The sequence below is a fragment of the Apostichopus japonicus genome, chromosome 16 (genome assembly GCF_037975245.1).
Source record: "Apostichopus japonicus isolate 1M-3 chromosome 16, ASM3797524v1, whole genome shotgun sequence".
In the NCBI taxonomy this organism is placed as follows: Eukaryota; Metazoa; Echinodermata; class Holothuroidea; order Aspidochirotida; family Stichopodidae; genus Apostichopus; species Apostichopus japonicus.
The window spans coordinates 32277839-32298046 of NC_092576.1; the positions used below are offsets into that span (position 1 = coordinate 32277839).

General features: G+C 36.1%; 1 long non-coding RNA gene and 1 pseudogene across 1 annotated transcript; one reads left to right on the forward strand and one right to left on the reverse strand.

The window, feature by feature from the left end:
* Positions 1-17680, forward strand: part of LOC139982152 (uncharacterized) — a 54158-nt pseudogene extending 36478 nt beyond the window's left edge.
* On the reverse strand, positions 3433-8930 carry LOC139982174 (uncharacterized). Its single transcript, XR_011798022.1, has 2 exons — positions 4577-8930; positions 3433-4545 (listed from the first exon to the last, which is right to left on the reverse strand). It is a non-coding gene; the product is annotated as an uncharacterized lncRNA (long non-coding RNA).
* Positions 17681-20208: the final 2528 nt, after the last annotated feature.

The following is a 20208-nucleotide window of genomic DNA, read 5'->3' on the forward strand; positions in this document are numbered from 1 at the left end:
TTTTATAATATTTTTGGCATACTGTAACACAAACTAAATTGGCATGTGTTATATATGCCTATAACTTTTTATTAAATTAGTATATTTTTGTTCTGCAAGCACAGTGGTAAAATATAACTCTTTACCTATCTAGCCATACCACATTTGACCATGTTCTGTACATTTCCAATTTCAACCCAATTGTTACATTTCCCTTGACCCTGCCCATATATCACAAAACACACAACTTTTGGACTTGAGTTTTTAAAACAAAAGTCAATACACTCCTGAAAAATGGTATTAAAAGAAAAATTCAAATTTACCCACAGGCCCAAATTGGACCCCAAATTAGGACCAGAAGTGAGATTTCTTAAGTTTGAGGGCGCTGTTCGTAGAACTTACGACCCGCTTGACTTTTCTTTTACACTTTCCCCATACAACTACTACTGGACAAGGATCCTATGCAAATTAAAACTCAAAAATGCCTTTGCTTGTAAATATAGGACAAACTCAAAGTAGGGCCAGAAAAGGCCCCTATCACATTTTCTGCAATTTTAATTACTACGAAAAATTGAGACTGTAAATGTTCCTCAAAATTAGCTTAATTTGAAGACTGGTCACATGTCTTCCACAATATCTGCAATATCAGACATAAATTACTTTACATTTATATGCAAACGATGCCTCCAAACTTGACACAAATTTAGGGCCCTTAAAATGCAATCTGGATTTGGTTGCTAGGCGAGCCGTATCCTAGCAACGAAAAGGTTTTCAAAAGTTTTTTTGCCCAATTTCATCCTTTCAGACATATGGCATGACACCATTTTAATTTCTGCCGATTCTGAAAGGGTTGATGTGGAATCGACCCAAAAATCTGTTGATTTGGCATGGATTGACCCAAAACATAAAAACCGTATTATTCATGTCTGTCTATACGCGCAATACATACAAACCTCATTCATGTATGTCTATACGCGCAATACATACAAACCTTATTATTCATATCTGTCTATACCTGCAATACATACAAACCTTATTATTCATATCTGTCTATACGTGCAATACATACAAACCTTATTATGCATGTATGTCTATACGCGCAATACATACCAAGCTCACTATTCATACATGTCTATTAATAATGGAAACTATGTACATGAGCAAACACATGGTACGAAACCTATTAACATGAACGGCATGATGTGACAACAAAGTCCAAAGCTAAATCTAGACTAACATTAGCCACAGATAGGAAGGAAGATTGTCCAATATATATCCTGTTTGTATGTGCATGCAAGGAAAAATACATGACAGACTAAAGTCCTAAACTATATCAGATGATAAACAATCCTTCCAGCTAACCAGGAATTACTCAATCCATTTTTCCTATATGGCTCTGGTGCAGTATAAACATCTATTAAAAAGAGAACAAACTGTGTTGAGTCAATACAATCAGAAAATTGTCATTGAATAAAAGAATGATTAGAATCACTGTAATTAAGATTGAGAGGAATGTTCTGGTATGTGAGCTGTATAGTATGTATTGAAGTGAATGATCTACAGTAAGTCATTGTCCAAGCTTACAGTAGGCATAGAGTATTGCACTGCTCCCTTACACACCTAGAGGTATTACTTTACTGTATAACTGTAGACCCTAGACAATACAGTAGTCATTGAGTACTGCACTGCTCCCTTACACACCTAGAGGTATTACTTTACTGTGTATCTGTAGATACTACAGTAGTCATTGAGTACTGCACTGCTCCCTAACACACCCAGAGCTATTACTTTTGATAACGACGCATATCATTTGACATACATGTATCATTACTCATTAGCCATTTGACAATTCGGTTATTTCCTTTCATTTGCCTTTCATTAACATATTTATTTACTACGACAATTTTAACTATTTATGGAGAGATTCTCCCATCATGTTGCAGCCATGGTTAAGTAAATAAAATAGTTTTTGACATGTCATGTTAATATAGCAACTAAGATCATTCACGTTAATACAGCAACTAAGATCATTAATACAGCAACTAAGATCATTAATACAGCAACTAAGATCATTCACGTTAATACAGCAACTAAGATCATTCATGTTAATACAGCAACTAAGATCATTCATGTTAATATGTGCAACTAAGATCATTCATGTTAATACAGCAACTAAGATCATTCATGTAAATACAGCAACTAAGGTCATTCATGTTAATACAGCAACTAAGATCATTCATGTTAATAAAGCAACTAAGATCATTCACGTTAATACAGCAACTAAGATCATTAATATGTGCAACTAAGATCATTAATACAGCAACGAAGATCATTCATATTATTTCTAACGATTGTTTCTCCTTTTGCTGCAGTTGATTAACACATGATTCTTCACAATGGGAAAGTTCACCGTACATTTCATGTTAATATAGCAACTAAGATCATTCACGTTAATACAGCAACTAAGATCATTAATACAGCAACTAAGATCATTAATACAGCAACTAAGATCATTCACGTTAATACAGCAACTAAGATCATTCATGTTAATACAGCAACTAAGATCATTCATGTTAATATGTGCAACTAAGATCATTCATGTTAATACAGCAACTAAGATCATTCATGTAAATACAGCAACTAAGGTCATTCATGTGAATACAGCAACTAAGATCATTCATGTTAATAAAGCAACTAAGATCATTCACGTTAATACAGCAACTAAGATCATTAATATGTGCAACTAAGATCATTAATACAGCAACGAAGATCATTCATATTATTTCTAACGATTGTTTCTCCTTTTGCTGCAGTTGATTAACACATGATTCTTCACAATGGGAAAGTTCACCGTACATTTGACCTTCTTCATAGTGGTCCAGGTAGTCTGTGGTAAGTAGTTAACCATGGTCCATCTTAAACGGAAATTAGAAAGTTTATCATCTGGACATGTTGAATGTAAGTCATGCTTAACTCTTTTTTAGTGAACAGTGCATATTGCACCTGAAAGAAAATGACTACAGTATCATGGCAGTTTTCTATATCTAAAGCTTATAAGAAGCAATCACTACTTGATTATACAGAGAATATATGAAACATTCAGGTTTGCTTGCTTACTCTCTGTCCAGCCTCATCTGTTGTCGGCGAAGTTTGTGAAAACAGACAGTATCTCGAGCTAAATCAGCCAGGAATTATCCAGTGTTCGTTCGAAGAGGGCTTTATTGGAGTTCAGTGGTTCAATTCAACAGTAGAGGACACCTCTGAGATCATTACCTATGTAAGAGATGTAAAAGATGGCCCTGGATTTAGATCTGGAGATTATGATGTATGGTTAAATGGATCGCTGTTTGTTAGAAACGTAACAGTAGAACATGAGGGAGCATTCATTGTCACTCATGCACCCTCGGAATCTGCAGAGGTGAAGCAGTATAATATTCAAGTCCAATTGTTTGGTAAGAACCTCAGACTTTCATCATTCTTCATTTATGTCGGAAAGGCTCTAACAAATGGTAGCTTTGTAATTATAATTTTCATACTAAATATAGACAATGTTGCTTTTCCCAAATTCCTGTGATTTGATTGGTTAATAGTCCCCATCCATTGTCTGTGAACATTCTTGCATCTGTAGTGCTCAATGAACACGGAGTATGTTGTTTAACAACAATTACTTGCAACGCTAATTTTCCTCTGTGTAGAGATAGTGAATTTTGCGGTATAGGCTATCATGTGTGTGCTGTATGCACTCCAATATCATAATGTTTGCCACATACAATACGTATACCTTTTGACAATGAAGATGCACTTGCATTGTTTCTGAGACACGTAATATTTGAATCATTGTTTTGATCCGGAAATGTAAATGAGTGGAGACAATCTATGAATTTTGTGGGCAGCTAAAATCTCTGATCCTGACAGGATATATCAGCTCACAGTACAGTATGTTTCTTCTCTCTGCATTAAGAGTTGCTAATGTAAAATGCGCATTCTCATCATCAGTAGTTTTTGTTGCAAAAGTTGTTTGCGGTCCAATTAACCATGTGCTTCAGTAAATGTTATTTTGGCGCAACATTCGTCTGTGAACTATTGTATTTAAGACATTGAACTGATTCTTTAAAAATCTACATTGCGATAAAAGCTACTGTATTCACATAGACCTACAGTACTGATTTCGCTTAACTCCCGTTGAAAAAAAATCAACGATCGATAACAAAAGTTAAAAATCGATAAAAAAAGTTGAAAATCGGTTAATTTCGTTGACAAGATTTAGACTACTGCGGGCACGGTTGGCAACGAAGTTTCAACGAAATTTCCACGAAAGTTATCGCGATCAAAAACCGCAAAGGCAATTCTAGACATATCAAGGTTGAGACTTGCGTAGAATCCTTAGTGTAACTACAGCCGTTTTCAGACTCTACCTGAAGTTGCCGAGGAATATTACAAACGTTGCAAAAGTGTGATTGTATATAAGACGGAGTAAGTTCTGTACTAGGTGTTTGAAAAATGATTTGGCTAGGATAATAAAAACTAGTCTTGGTCGATCGTAACAAGCACATTCTATGACTCATTCTATGACTCACACTATGACACATTCTATGACAGTTATAGGCTAGTATTAAACTAGGATAAGTTTAAGTTAACTCACCAAGGAACGCAGTGTCAGAAAAAACAAGAAAAAAATATCAACAATGAAACAGTCGTAGCTGGATATTAAAGAGATCTTTATTCCCAATAAATTCCTGTTACTTGACGTACTACAGTACCGTTTACTACAGAACCGCACTCACTTTCAAACTTTTCTGAGAGCGCATTCCGTCCAAAAAATCTCCCCGACATCAATGCACGCAAAAAAAAAAAACAAAAAAAAAATCTGTTATTTTCCCCCTAACCCGTTACTGTAAGTTGCCCGCGAAAGCAGATGGACTGCCCTGGTAAGGTCGCAGCCTGGGTCTGGGCCACCTGTAGTATGCTGCTTACATGTGCATTCCCTACCCTGGATATCCCCACCGCCAAACTTTTTTGAAAGGCTTAGTCCAATCATAAACTTGGCTTTGTCAAATTCACGCCTACCTTATGTTAATTAGCATAGTATTTGTCTTCGTGGGGGGTTTAGCACTGCAGAACCTTCATGGCTGGCTGCTAGAAGCAAACATTATTTTACCCCTACTGTTCGTAATGGAATGGATGTTATCTGTTACTTAGTTAATTGAAAACCAAATATTCATTCATATATATATAAGTAGAACAATCCAGCAGGGATAGAAAGTTTATCTTGAATGAACCAATCAAAAGTCGTGCTATTAATAAAACTTGAAAACACCTGGCCAGCAAGAGAGTTGCAAACAATTGTTTCCATGACTACTAAGAAAATAAAGCAGTGACTTGGGGCCCACGTTGGGTAGATTTCTGTGGAAACTGAATATATTTTCATTGCTTATTTGAGTATTGTATATTGGGAAGAGCTGATCAAACATTACTGGGGAGGGCTTTCAACTGGCCTGACGGCTTTCAACTGGCCTGACGGCATGTATAAGTTTATTTTAATGAGTAGGGGAAGTTTTTATGAGTCTCCCGGTATGCGTCACATGAGAAGTAAATGTTTTGTTTTTCGGTTTTATCATCGTTTTTCAAGTGGAACAACTCATAAAATCATGTCAAATGAAAATAATATATATTTGAATATCCTTCCTTAGTTTTACTAATCAGGAATGCTTGATAAGGCATGCAATGCATCGTTCGAAAATGTAATTTTAAAGTAGAATTGAAAATGAACGACATAAAACAATATCTGTGAAGCGTGTGGAGCACAACTTTGAATATTCGTTGTGAAAGAAAACATAATGAACGATGTTTACTGCGTAAATAAATTTCGCGGAACTGGTACAAAGAAATTACGTACTGCAGCTTACGTCAGAGAAGCTCGTAAATGACACAGGTGGATAGAGCGCATCAAAATTCGGTTTAGGAAATCCCTATACAGCCGACAAAAGTCGATGTCTCCTTCCGTTTTCGAGTTATAAGCGATTTTGTGTTTTTGCGATATGGTTTTCAGTATATTTTCATTGAATAAGGGCGTTTTGTTGTGTTTTTTTTAATAAGGGTGTGACCTATCAGATATTTCGCTAACCGTTTCACCGTATCGCCTGCCGGTCGGTTGAACGTTTAAACGCCGTTTCCCGATCGCGGCTTTTTCGACGCACCGTTACTGGACTTTTAATGAAAATAGGACGTTATGAGTACAATAATTAAGGTTTTCCTTTCCAGCAGGTAGCAATTCAGGCAGCAAGACAACGATCAATGTATGTTAATTACTAATTAGGCCCAATAATATTGCGAACCTTTCGTGTAATAATAATTGCCTAACACACATGATCAGTATACGTGGTCTTCAGAAGTTCAGATCACTGAATTTATATAACTCGGCCTTCGGCAACGTCGTAACTTTTGAAGAAAAAAAAACAATATATTTGTCTATCAATCACAAGATTTTAAACAAAAACTCGCATAAATTAGCAAACTTAAACACCTTTCCTACTTGCTCATTAAAAGTCATGTTAAGAAAACAAATTACGCACGCACGTGTTGTGCGATGGGTTGTAAAAATCAAGCTGAAACTGGTTCGAGCAGCCTCCGATTTCATTTTCTTTCTCTTGTGTCACATACATGATACAGTACCTTACATTTGATACAAAAGTTACTTCAAACAACAACTTCCCAAAATTTGTGTCGCAATAGGTTAAGATTTAACCATGCTGCGCAGTACCATTTATAATTTGCATATTACACTCGGCGTCCAGATGGTGGGAGAATATAACATCATGTTCAATGTGTTGTGTCGTTCCCATGGTGCGATGAACTTGGGCAAGTTGCCAAGTTCGAATGTCAATGACCTACTTATGTTCTGTGACCAATGTCAGTGGGAATTATGTGTGTAAAAACTCGGGTTTTTCCATTTGTTATATATATAGAAGTTTTTCCGTAAGCGGAGCGAATTTTAGGGCGGCTCGTTGATTGTGAGGAAGCACTTATCTAAGCATCAATATTTGTGAAAAAATATCGTAAGTTTTTCATTTTCATTCATTTTCTTTTATATTTGCCGCAATCGCGCCCGCAATGCATGCACAGCATAATATCATGTGTGAAAAAATGGCTGTACACGTGCGGACCAGAGAGAGCAAACTGGCCTTGTGTTGTTAATGTTATGACGGTACTTTCTAGAACGGCCATTTGCGTCTTTTGGGGTCAACATATTTTCACACGGGGTTTTCACCATGCCATTGATCGATGTACACGGGTGATATGTCGCAAATATAAACTGAGAAAACGAATTGACGACACTATCATCATGAGATCATGACTATTGGCCTACTACTTTAGTTATATTAAACACATTATTCATGCCTAAACCATCGTTTTTCTGTTTTTATAGATAGTTTGCAGTACATTACTAAGTTCTTTACATATTTTAAAATAATTTTCATGTTTAAAAGTAAACAAAATAGAAAAAATTAAAAGAGAAAACGCCTTTTTGAAAAATGGAAGCGTCCTCGCAGAATGGGCGGGGCATCTTTATTTTGCTTCAAGTTACATGTTTTCGCTCAGAAACAAAGTTTCATACTCCAACTCTAATAAAAAACCAAATTTACTTCTCTAAAAAATAACTATTTTTCGTAATCTGCAAGTAAACCAAGTTTATATGTCCATTCATTGTTATTTAAATGGTTAAACAGCACTCTAATTTATCTGGAAGGGTGCCTCGTGGTACATAGCTTTGACTGCATTCTATCTTACGTCCTGGCGAAGTTAAGACTTATGTCACTGTGTTTGGGGTTCACAGTTAGAAAACGTCCCCCGTCAGTTTCACTACATGTTTCTCTGAGTGTCACTACTCATGCAAGTACAGGAATGCTCTTGAGAAAAATCCTGCCTTCAAACGACTGTTCCAAAGTAATCAATACTAATAAACGAAGTTGCTCGTTTTCCGACGTTTCGCGTAACCACACATTGACCTTCTATTTCGTTTAAAAAAGAATTTCAACGTATCGTTGAAAATTCCACGAAGGAAATGACAGAAATAACCAATCGTTAAAATTCGGGGAATTTCGATAAAAATCGGGGAATTTCGATGACAAAACGTGGAAATTCGGTTATTTTCCTTTTAACGAATTTTAACGGGAGTTAAGCGAAATCAGTACTGTACTGTAATTTTCGTATAGATGATTGCTTGCAAAGAGCCCAGGATAAATGTTGGATCAGATTTTTAAGGATTTACGCATGTGTAGTTGAAAATGAAGCTCGAACAGGCTTGTACATGCAGTAATACAGTGAACTGGAATTTAGCGAGAGATATGCACACTGTAGGTACTGGGATTTTTGAAGAGTTGTTTGTTGGAATCGCTGCAAGGTCAAAACACGGATCTACTATGGAGTTGGCGAGTAGGGAAGTAGAAGGACGGATGAAGGAGGGGGGGGGGGGACTGGGCGTAAAAAAACGGTTGAAACCCCCCTGAAAAACAGTGAAGCTAAGGCACTGAGCATTTCTGCTCTATATATTGTGTATAACATGCACAAAGTATAGGCTGTGATACTAAACTAGTATTAGTAACAGTAGGTCATACAATAAACGTAATTGGTTTTCGATTGGGACACAAGCTTTTTTTACGGGACACAAAATTGTTTTCTCTAATAACATTACTGGTATGTACATGTGATGAATCGAACATTCATCATCGATATACTTATATTAAGACAAACATGTTAGTCAGGAGGCTGGAGTGATTTGCCAGTACAATTACTAAGAATTGCCCTTATAAAAAGCTTATTTTTAATTAAGAAAAATAAGTTTCCATTTGTCTGTATTGATGTTAAGCGGCCTTTACCATAAGTTGATTAGTTGGATGCATATGGATGTATAAAATCATATTAGTTCACTACTCACTACATGCTCATTTTCATTTCCATACATTCAACAGTGAAGCCGCAACTTGAATATCCTGTGATTGAAGAGTGTCAAGATAGGAGTAAAATATGCTACATGTTATACGAAAACCCTCTGGAATTGAGTTGTTCTGTCCAAAATGTCCGTCCTAGAATTTCTTTGACTTGGAATCAGCGAAACTCTCAGCGTGATAAACTTTTGGAGTCGAATATGACAATAATCAGAAACAATGAAGTAACGTTCACTCCTCGTTCGACTGTTACAATACATAACGACTCCCCATTATTGTCAGTATTGGTATGTAGCGTAAACGAGAACACTTGGATCTTGGAAGAGAATGAGACGCTGGTTATCTTAGAGAATGGAAGCGTAGACATATCACACAGTCCTATACAACGTTATGTCCAGCTTCATACTACTATGACTCTACCCTGTAATGACTTTAACGAAAGGATTCTAGTTTGGAAGAGATCCACTGATAGATCTGAAACCCCAGAAGTCATTCTAATTAGAGTGCAAACCTGGAAAGAGGATTTCAATGAAACATACAACAAGGATTTCAGATTGAAACCTGATGGGTCACTGATGTTGCCACAGACTGAATTGTATCACCAGGGCATTTATACTTGTGTCTCCAGCGATAATGATAAGGATCATATGCAAACAATCGATGTTGTTATTTTCAGTGAGTACTTTGATGTATACATAAATGTTATTATAAACCCTCATCTAATACCCTTGACTCCGTAAAGGGCAGATGCAAACTTTTTTCATTACAGAAAAAAACTCCAAGTATACGCAGTTAACAACTAGGCCTCTGCAAAACGTAAAAAAGTACATTTTTGAATGAACGTCTTTCTTTCTCCTTTCAAAAAACCACAAGTTCTTCTGAAAAGAACCAAAATATCCTCCAATCCTACTGATGATTGAATTTGTTTGAAAACAATTAAATCACAACAATCAACCCGGGTTAACAACATTTCATTGTAAATATTTTCATGATAAAAATAGTCCATGATGCTTGTCCAAATTTCCAGTGATCTGATGGCTAATAGTCCCTTACCCATTGTCTGTACACATTCTTGTATCTGTAGTGCTGAACACAAAATTATGCAACTACTTGTAAGGCTACTTTCCCCTCTGTAGAGATAGCTAAGTTTGTGGTATAGGATATCATATGTGCGCTCCTGTTACGGAAATGCGCTTGAATTGTTTCTGAGACTATCACCTATATGGTTTGATCAGAAAATGTGAGTTGAGACAGTCAATGAGTTTTGTGGGAAGCTAACATCTCTGATACTGAAAAGGATTTTCCATCTCACAGTATGTTTGTTCTCTCCGTATTGAGAGTTGCTAATGTAAAATGTGCATTCACGCCGCAGTAGAACATTTCTTGGAAACTTTTACGTGGTCCTATTGACAGGCATTGAAAATTTGTTGAAAGGGCAGGGTTGGCAAAAAGAGGGGTGGGCCAGGCGAATAAGAGGGGCAGGGCAGGGTGTGCCGCCCCTGTAAAACAGTGAAGCTAGGGCTCTTTATACTGTGTAGGACATTCACACAGTATAGGCAGTGATACTATCACAGGTACACTAGTAAAGTATGTCATACAATAAACGCAATTGTTGTTTTCTCTAGTAACATTACTGTGTATAATATATGTTTTCTTTAGTTTACACACTACTTTACATGTTAAGTTGGTATTGACTAATCTACAAAGATATTTACCAGTCATTGCAAAAAGCACCCCACAATTTTCTCCTTTTTCCTTGAATAGCTTATCCAAGCCCGACGTACATAATTGTAGAAGGATGTTACCATACACAGTATTGTGTACTTGACGTCGCAAGAGAAGGAAACGTGACATGTTCAGTTCGTGGAATACGACCAGAAGTCGAACTCCAGTGGAGAACTTATGGAAACTATCCTGCTCTATCTCTAACAGAGCTGGAAAGGACATCAACAGAAAAGGGAGGAATCTTTGACATTTCTCTTACAACAAACTTCAAAATTTTATCCGCAACTGAAAGAGGGATCACATTAGAGTGTTTTATAGTAGGACAGAATTCAGATGTGTTCAAGCCCCCTATAAAAGCAGCAAGAATAGACCTTAAAGTGATATATGGTAGGTGTTTTTTTTGCTATCCATGCTTTGTTCTCGGATTAAGACTAAACTATTTGCGATATGTTTATATTTAAAAAGGGAATCTTGTTTTTCATAGCAGAAGACGGTAAACCCATCTCTCGAGATATGAAATAGAACTTGACGACAAGGATGTTCAGATTCAGAGAGATCAAGTAGCCAGGGTTTATTGACCTGAGATTACAACAGAATTACTCTAAATATTCACTTTTATCTATTTCTAAGAGGTGAACAATTTTGCAATTGTGAGATCCAGCAGCTTGCAGTATAGTTAGAATACAGTCCATATGTTCAGTGGCTTGTATTTTTCTTATAGCAGTGAATTTGATGTCTGATGGAAATTATGCTTCTAAATGAATGGCTACTGTAGTTTGCATCTCGAACAACTTCTTCTTTGATCTGACTTATGGTTTCTAAATCTGACTTTTCAAAATTGAATCATACTTTGTGTGAAGGGGTTGGTAGATAGCGGGTACATGATAATGTATGTTCAATTTGATATTGCACATTTATTAGGGGGCAGGGCTTCAATATTTCAAAAACAGCTTGCAACCATGATACATTAACATATTTAGTAGGAAGGTCCACAGTCAGTGAAAGAACCTTGCTGATCAATTTAATCAACAATGACGAAAGCTTGGGATTATAATCTCAATTGGCAAGAAATCACAATAAGACCACTGGCTTTCTGGTTCCTATTTACAGATGGCAACATGGGGATCTCCGGTTCATCGAAAGTTGCTGTAGTAGCAACCATAATTGCAGTACTTCTAATTCTGGTGCCTTTGTTCATCTGTCTGATAGGTAGGTACCATGATGCATATAAGAATTCCATTGCAATATAGCAAAGTTTGTTAGCTATTTTCTTGTATTCTATTTGTTGTTATTGCATCTACAGTATCCTTAATTGACTAACCGAAAAGTATAGTAACTATTTGTTTAACTAAATTGTTGTTTTCTTTATTTTCATGATAATAGTAATAATGTCATATGTGTTTATGTGCGCGTTTGTGATGCCCAGCTTGTAAACTTTATATCTCAAGAAGGGTAGTTCGGACCAATTCATATTTAATGTGAAGACATATCACTTTGAGTACAAGAAGCATATTGTTTTTGGTGGAGGTCATTTGAGGTCACCAGGGATCAAATTGTGAAAACCTTGTAAACACAATTTCTTCAAGATGAGAAGCATGGGCAGACCTCATATTTCATGTGTAGAAGAACCACATTAAGTCAAAGAAGCCTATTGTTTTTGGCAGAGGTCAAAGGTCATTTGGGGTCACTAGGGGCTATATTGTGAAAACCTTGTAAACACCATATCGCAAGAAGGCAAGCGTGAACAGACCTAATATTTAATTTGTAAAAGAACTTCATTGATTAAAAGAAGCCCATTGTTTTTGGTGGAAGTCGCAGGTCATTTGGGGTCATCAGAGGTCAAATTATGAAAACCTTGTAAACATGATATCTCAATATTAGAAGCTTGGGCAGATCTCATACTTGGTATGAAGGTGTATAACATTGAGTAAAAGAAGCCCATTGATTTTGGTGGAGGTCAAGGTTCACTTGGGACAACAGGTCAAATCGTGAAAGCTTTGTAAACATGATCTTGCAAGAAGGGAACCTTGGACAGATCTCATATTTGGTGTGTGGATGTTTTTTGGTGGAGGTCTAAGGTCATATGAAGTCAACAAACACCAACATTAACTTCACTCCCCTCTATCACATTTAGAACAAGATGCCTGTTGTTGAGGTCAATGGTCATTCAAGGACAGCCTGTGTCATTGTGAATTTTTTTTTTTTCACATCACACTGCTTTTCACTGTATTACTAAGAACAAGTATGTTGAACACCCTCACTATACATTTCGTCAGATTCATGAAAAAAATTGCTCATGTTACATGATCATCGAAACATTAATGCATCTTTGCGTTCTGGTTATTTAACCTTACATAAATTATTCCTGCAGTGTTAAACTACCGAAGGAGTCAGAGGAAAATTGTGGAAGACGAAGAGGTAAGACCATTATATCTGAAGTTATAAAGACAATCAAGGGAAACAAAATATATAAAGCTGTTAAACATACTGTAAGGCTAATTCAGTCTAATATTCCGGGGGCGCTTAAATATTACCTACTGAGGACTGGTGGTGGCATGGAAACATTTTTATTTTATTTTTAATTGTTATTACTTGCAAAGAATATAACACATAGATAAACTAGTAAAGAAACACACCCTGAGATTTGGTAATCTATTACTATAATCAGCCACGGTACAGACCATACAGAAAATGGTTACAAATGTGTCACTTGTCTGATGATCACCACACAGGTGGGAAACTCAGAGATTAAACATGCTGTAGGTTAAGCAATACACGCAATTGTCATGAAATCCTTTCCCTACCAGTTTTATGTTGAGAATATTAAGCATACATGTACATTACGATCTTCCCTGCCTTAAAGCAAATACCACCCCAGTCCCCTTTTCTTTGACCAAAAATGGGGAAGATTAAAAATCTACCTGAGTTGTTAATGCTAGCCATACTGAACGATCCTCTGCACAAATTCATGATTAAACACACAGTGTATTGTTTCAATGGTCAAGCCAAACTTGTCTTCACACACAGGAAAGTAGTGCTGGTCATTGTGTTTACTTGTGTTTATAATCATACAGGTGACTGGTCAACTAAATAGGAACACTCAAGGATGAATCCTAAAGACAATATTTGGGGTAGTTTTTGCCATCAAGTAACAAATTGTTAATGATTGATTGAATTTGATAAGGACGGTTTTTGGTTTCGATGATAATCGTAATCTTTGCATTCATGATCGCGTGCGTGTGGGTGCGTTTGTGACGCCCAGCTTGTAAACACGATATCTCAAGAAGGGAATGTCAGACCAATTTCATATTTACGTGTAGAAGTAGCACATTTAGTACAAGAAGCCTATCGTTTTTGGTGGAGGTCAAAGGTCATTGTGGTCACCAGGGGTCAAATTTGAAAACCTTGTAAACACGATATCTCAAGAAGGGAAGATCGGACCAATTTCATACTTAGTGTGTGTAGAAGTACTTCAATAAGTACAAGAAGTCTATTGTTTTGGTGAGGTCAAAGGTCATTTGGGGTCACCAGGGGCCAAATTATGCAAACCTTGTAAACACGATATCTCAATAAGGGAAGCTTGGGAGTACCTCATATTTAGTGTGTAGAAGTATCACATTGTGTTACAGAAACCTATTGTTTTTGGTCGAAGTGGAAGGTCATTTGGGATCACCAGGAGTCAAATTGTGAGAACCCTGTAAACATGACATCTCAAGATGGGAAGCATAGGCAGACTTCATATTTAGTGTGTAGAAGTACCACATTGAGTACAAAATGTATATTATTTTTGGTGGAGGTCAAAGGTCATCTGGGGTCACCGGAGTCAAGTTATCTAGATATCTCAGAAGGGAATTGTGGGCAGACCCCATATTTGGTGTGTGGGAGAACCACATTGTGTTAAAAAGCTTATTGTTTTTGGTGGAGGTCAAAGGTCATTTGGCGTCATCGCAGGGCAAATCGTGATACCCTTGTAAATATGCACACCCTCACTATACATTGCGTCAGATTCATGAAGAATACTGCTCATGATACATCATTGAAACCACAATGCAAATTTGCATTCTGGTTCTATAGGCAGGCTTGACTGTCATGTAGACTCTGAGTACATTTATATAAGAATAAGGTACAACATATGGTTACTTAGCTACATCAAACATATTATGTTAACTTGTAACCTACAAAATGTTAATTACAAAATGTTCAAATAGTGACTCCAAATTGATAGTTTTATTGATAATATGTTTGAAAGTATCATTCCCTCTCTCTTGTTTAGATGTTGCCCATGACTCACCGGACACCTGGTAAGTCTGATGTACACGTTATTGCAAGCTGAGTGCAGTGAATGTTTCAAAAAAAATCGCTTTAAGATACTGTTAAATACCATACATAGATTAAAATAATTTTCAACATACATATCCTCTACAAATGATAATTTATAATACTGTAACAGATTCCAGTAACTTTATTGCTGTCATATCAAATTCATGTTACAGTTAACTTTACCAAATGGTGATTAATTTATGACACAATAATTTCACAAGTCCATTCCTATTTCTTCATTTATGGTTTATGAAAATTACATCAGAATGCACCCAACTTCAAATAACAATGATGACTCTCGAATGGTCTGGGCCAAGATTTTTTTTTACACATCTTTGCCAAATGTTTGAATCGATTGTCTCTTTGCAATTAACGCAGCTGTTCAAATAGCCATTTAGTTTGAGAACGAATCTAAAGTTAAGCAATTAAATTAACATATCAAGACATTGTTCTCTACAGTAAATTTGGTTGAGCAGCTACCAATAATGACATTCCAATTAAAAAAAAAACAACTTTCTTTTGACCATTTAAATTATTGACTTTGTTCCTGATATAAAATAAGATTGTTACTAATCACACTTTTCTGGTTTCCTACAGAGGAGGAACAATTCATCAAGGAATTAAAGGCAAAGTATCAGATACTTTATCACTCCGTACAACCATTGCCTTACATTAGAGACAGAATGTATTGTGTTGATAATGTATATGTTGATAGCGGCATTGAACGGTTAGTTGAACAAGCACATGGACACAAAATTTGGAAACTTTTAGAGTCACATCATGAACTACTAAAGAAACCTGAGAATTGTGGTAGGCAAATTATGGAGGGAGAGGCCGGATACGGAAAATCAACACTGACACTACAGCTTGCATACGATTGGTGCCAAAGAGTTCCAAAATCCCCTTTGAGTAATATACCGATACTTATTTACCTGCGGCTAAGACAACTGAGAGGGGTGAAGTCAATATACCAAGCAATACGGCGTTTTATATTACCCAGAGACTCAGATCTGAGTGAGGATATTGTGGAATCAATCATAAAGAATTGTTCAGGTGCATTGGTTATTTTGGATGGATTTGACGAATACCCTGATAAAGACAATCAAGAGACTGATATTTCTCATATCCTTCGGAGAGAAATGTTGCAGGAAATAGACGTCATTCTCACTACCAGGCCTTTCTACTTGCCGAAAGAATTTTCACCGCATACTGATCGAATACGTTTAACAGGTTTCAACGAGGACATCCGAGATCAATATATTCGAAAAGCAGTTGTACAGGGTGACGAACAAGCCGCCAGGGAAATAATACTTAAACTCCAACGAAACCCTCTACTCGGTGACTTGTGTCAAGTTCCTTTGTTGTTTGTTTTGTTTGCTCACATGAGCCACGAGAACAAAGATTTGAAGACATTCAAATCCGTTACTAGTTTCTTTCGTAATGTGATAGCTTGCTTCCATAGTCATTTGAAGAACAAAACAATTGAAAAGGTTACTTTTGGCCCAAAACATGATGAGTTGAACAAGGTTGCTTTTGAGGCATTGAGCGGTAGAAACCAACTGATTGTGTGGGATAGTACTTCCCTGAGAAAACGACTTGGGGATGACTTTTATCAGCAGTATCTTAAAACTGGAATATTTTTTGAAGAAGATGTTCTGACTGGTGATCAATTTCTCTATACAAAGGAAGTCAGATTCTACCACAAATTGTTCTGTGAGTGGTATGCTGCCCACTACATTGCTGATTATCTATCTCAAGAATCTTCAACCTCTGCTACAACAGAGAGCCAGAGTGTAGCTGAACTGCTCCATTGTTTGGATCCCTTTGAACTTCACTATGTTTACAGATTTGCCTGTGGTCTTAATAAAACTGCTTCAGGTAAAATTGTAAATTATCTGCAAAACAACCTTCAACATGAAAAGTTTGCTATGATGTGTATGCTGGAACAAGACTACAAAAATGAGAAGATTGTTGATACAATCACAAAGTTGGCCTCTAAAGTGGTCCACGTACATGGTGATGACAGTCAACTACTTCAGAGATCAACTTTACAAGTTTTGGAGTTTGCGAGTGCAAACCAGGTGAGGTCATTTTCTTTCACTGCAAACAAGATATATTACCTCAGGTTTGTGGTCATGTGGTCACAGTCTTGTACTGATATTGTGCAATAGAATTATAATCAGTGTGTCCTTATACCTACAGAAACAGTGCAAAACTTCCAGCCTCCACATGGATTTGAACCTGGGCCTTCTCATGTATTTAAGTGCTTGGTTTATTTTTCTGCCAAGTCCTGTTTTGATTTTTCCAGTTTGCGCTCCATTTCTTGAAAGTTATATAATAGCAATCGATTCATGAGATCAGATTCCCAACAGTATACATATCTTCAGAGGTTGAATCCCAAAATAATGACCCAATGACCCTACGAACGTAAACAATTTCAAATGCTAACAACACTTATTGTCATTGTCTTAACCAATAGTGTGACTTGATTTATTGCTTTCATGTGGCCATACTGACAGTAATAAATAAACACACTATGACATAGACAATCCAAACCTTGAAAATATTCGAATAAATTTAGGTTTAGTTGTGAGGTCACCTTTACTGCAATAAAAACTAAAAGTAACAGGTCAAATGGTTTATGCAGTAGTGTTTCATTGCCATGGTAAGCTACTGTTGAAGTGTCATTTTGACCTCAAAATGTAATTGTATGGTCTAACTCAATTACATAAATTCCTCCATCCTTTCATAATGTACAGTACCATGATTCTTTAACTAGAGGATAAATACAATACATTAACCTTGTTCATTTCTCTCTAACAGATTACCATAGCTTGCCTACACCTGACCATGGCTTTCAAGGAGTGTGATGGATACACTATTTTACTCCAATCTGGCCTCTCTCTCTGTCCTTTACTGACATTAGAAAAGATACACATAGAGACAGAGAAGGAGGGAAATGAACCACGTACAGTATCAGAGATACAGTTAACAAACATATTCCGTTTTGCGCTTCGTTGTCAGTCTGTTAAGGAGCTGTCGTAAGTTGAATCTCATGTTTTTGTTATCATACTATGTTCCTACAAGTATTCCCTCATGTTACACTTAAAATAACTGATTTACCAAAGTAATAGAGATAACACAGAGCTCTGACAAAACTGGTATCAGAAATGATGTATCATCAAGAAATACATTGTAATCAAAAATTTTAGAGTTACGATCATGAAAATGATGAATTGTTTATGTTGATATGACTAGCCATCACTACTGTATGTTAATTATAACAAAAACAAACAATGACAGTTGTGAATTTGGAAGGTAAGAATATTTTTCATATATTATTGGGAAAATGTCTTACATGATATGATAAGTATCATCAAAGAGGAAAAGGTGTAATTGAACCCCAAAATTTTATTCAGCAATGTGGTAGTATGAGATAATCCCCCACTCTTAAAAACGGAGGACAACATACTGTGCCTGGAATTGTATGACCAACAAGTCTATTTTACAATCTATCAGATTGTCTGCACACCAATTCCTTTCATGGACTCCTAGCACGACCTAAGGACGCGCCTAAACATACGTTACACTATTACCTACCTGCAGTTATGGGCTCATTTGCTCATATTAAACAGCAAAATGATGTCCACAGTAAGGTGTTTCAATTCCAATCATTTTTAAGCACTTCCTAATCATTTCCTATATAGAATTTGCTTCATAGCAAGACAGCTTTGCTATCTTTCTCTCATGTTGGTTTGTTTCTTCCTTTCTACTTCAAAGGTTCAGTGAATGTCTGCTGCCTCTTTCGCCCTCTCAAGAGTCTATCAAGTCAGAGATGATATCTAGGAAACTTAAAAGTAACTATCGATTCTGTCAGTATTGGTTGCTTATTTGATTAAATCTAGTCATCAGGGAGTTGATATAAGAGACAATACATTGTAACATTTTCATAAGAAGTGCAAAAAAAAATTGTAAGAGTTTGGTAAAAGCAAGAATGATGCAAAGTAGAAAAAGTGACAAAATAAATTGATTTGTCATGAGGATTACATGGATTTCAGGGGTACTAAATGTTTACCGCCTACATGATTTGTCCTATGCGCCTTTGGTACAAGCTACTATAATGGCAATGTTATTAACTTACTGCTTATGATAACTGTTTAAGAACATTACTTTAAATCCAAACACAGAAAAATTGTGTTGTTTTAAGTCAAGTCATTTTATTGGATGAAAAGCACCAAATTCAAAGTTAGGAAGTGTTTCATTGTTAGTGTAGCAGTATCCATTTCATTTATGTGAAAAAGTTAACTTTTCTCCTTCATACATCCTAAGATGTCTTAAAATTAACATATTTTTACATACTTGTCATCATAGTATACTGGCGAGACTACGGTTACAGACTGAATCTCCATTCTGGTGATTGGGAGGTATGATTCTTTTTTCTTGTTGCCATGGCTTTTTTTTATTGTGTGTGTCCGTCAGTGCAGAACAAGTTGGAAGTATTGTAAATGCCGACAACCAATTGACAAGGACAGAGATCGTGACATAGCTTAGGGAATATATTGTGTAGATCTAGGTTTTGGAAACAATATTTAAAATGTGAGTTGGTCATTGGAAAGTTTTGATTACTAATTAATTCAGATAATTAATTAACTGAAGATACTCAAGGAAACCCTGTATGACGTTTCTTTTCTATTGAGAGTATTTTTAACTTTTCTGTTCATTGTGGTAACTCTGGTAGTATAAAAAGGAAGTATTGCTGTATGTATTTGGACTTACTTTCATAACAATGGATTTTCTTTAATCTATAGAAATACCAATGATACTACAATTAGAATAGTAAAAACGTTAAAACAGAGAGGAAGGTTTACACTGCTTCATTTTGTGTTTATTTTCAGGTTGATAATATCAATATTATTGAGTCACTGTGTTCAGAGAGGTTACAGTTTTGGAGTGATGATAGTCAATTACAACAGAATTGTACTTTGCAGCTACTGAAGAAAGCATCTAACAATGGTGTAAGTCAGTAGGCTGTTAAATATTAGATATATCAAATCACTATGATGGACTACATATATCAAAATACATCATCCCAATTACTAGATATGTCATCCTCATTATATTATTAAGTGTTTTATGGAGATACTATAGCATCATTTTGCATTTCACAGTCAAATTATTTGATAACTTGATTCATTGTCTTTCAACATTGTTACGAACAAAGTTTCAGAGATGGACGCTA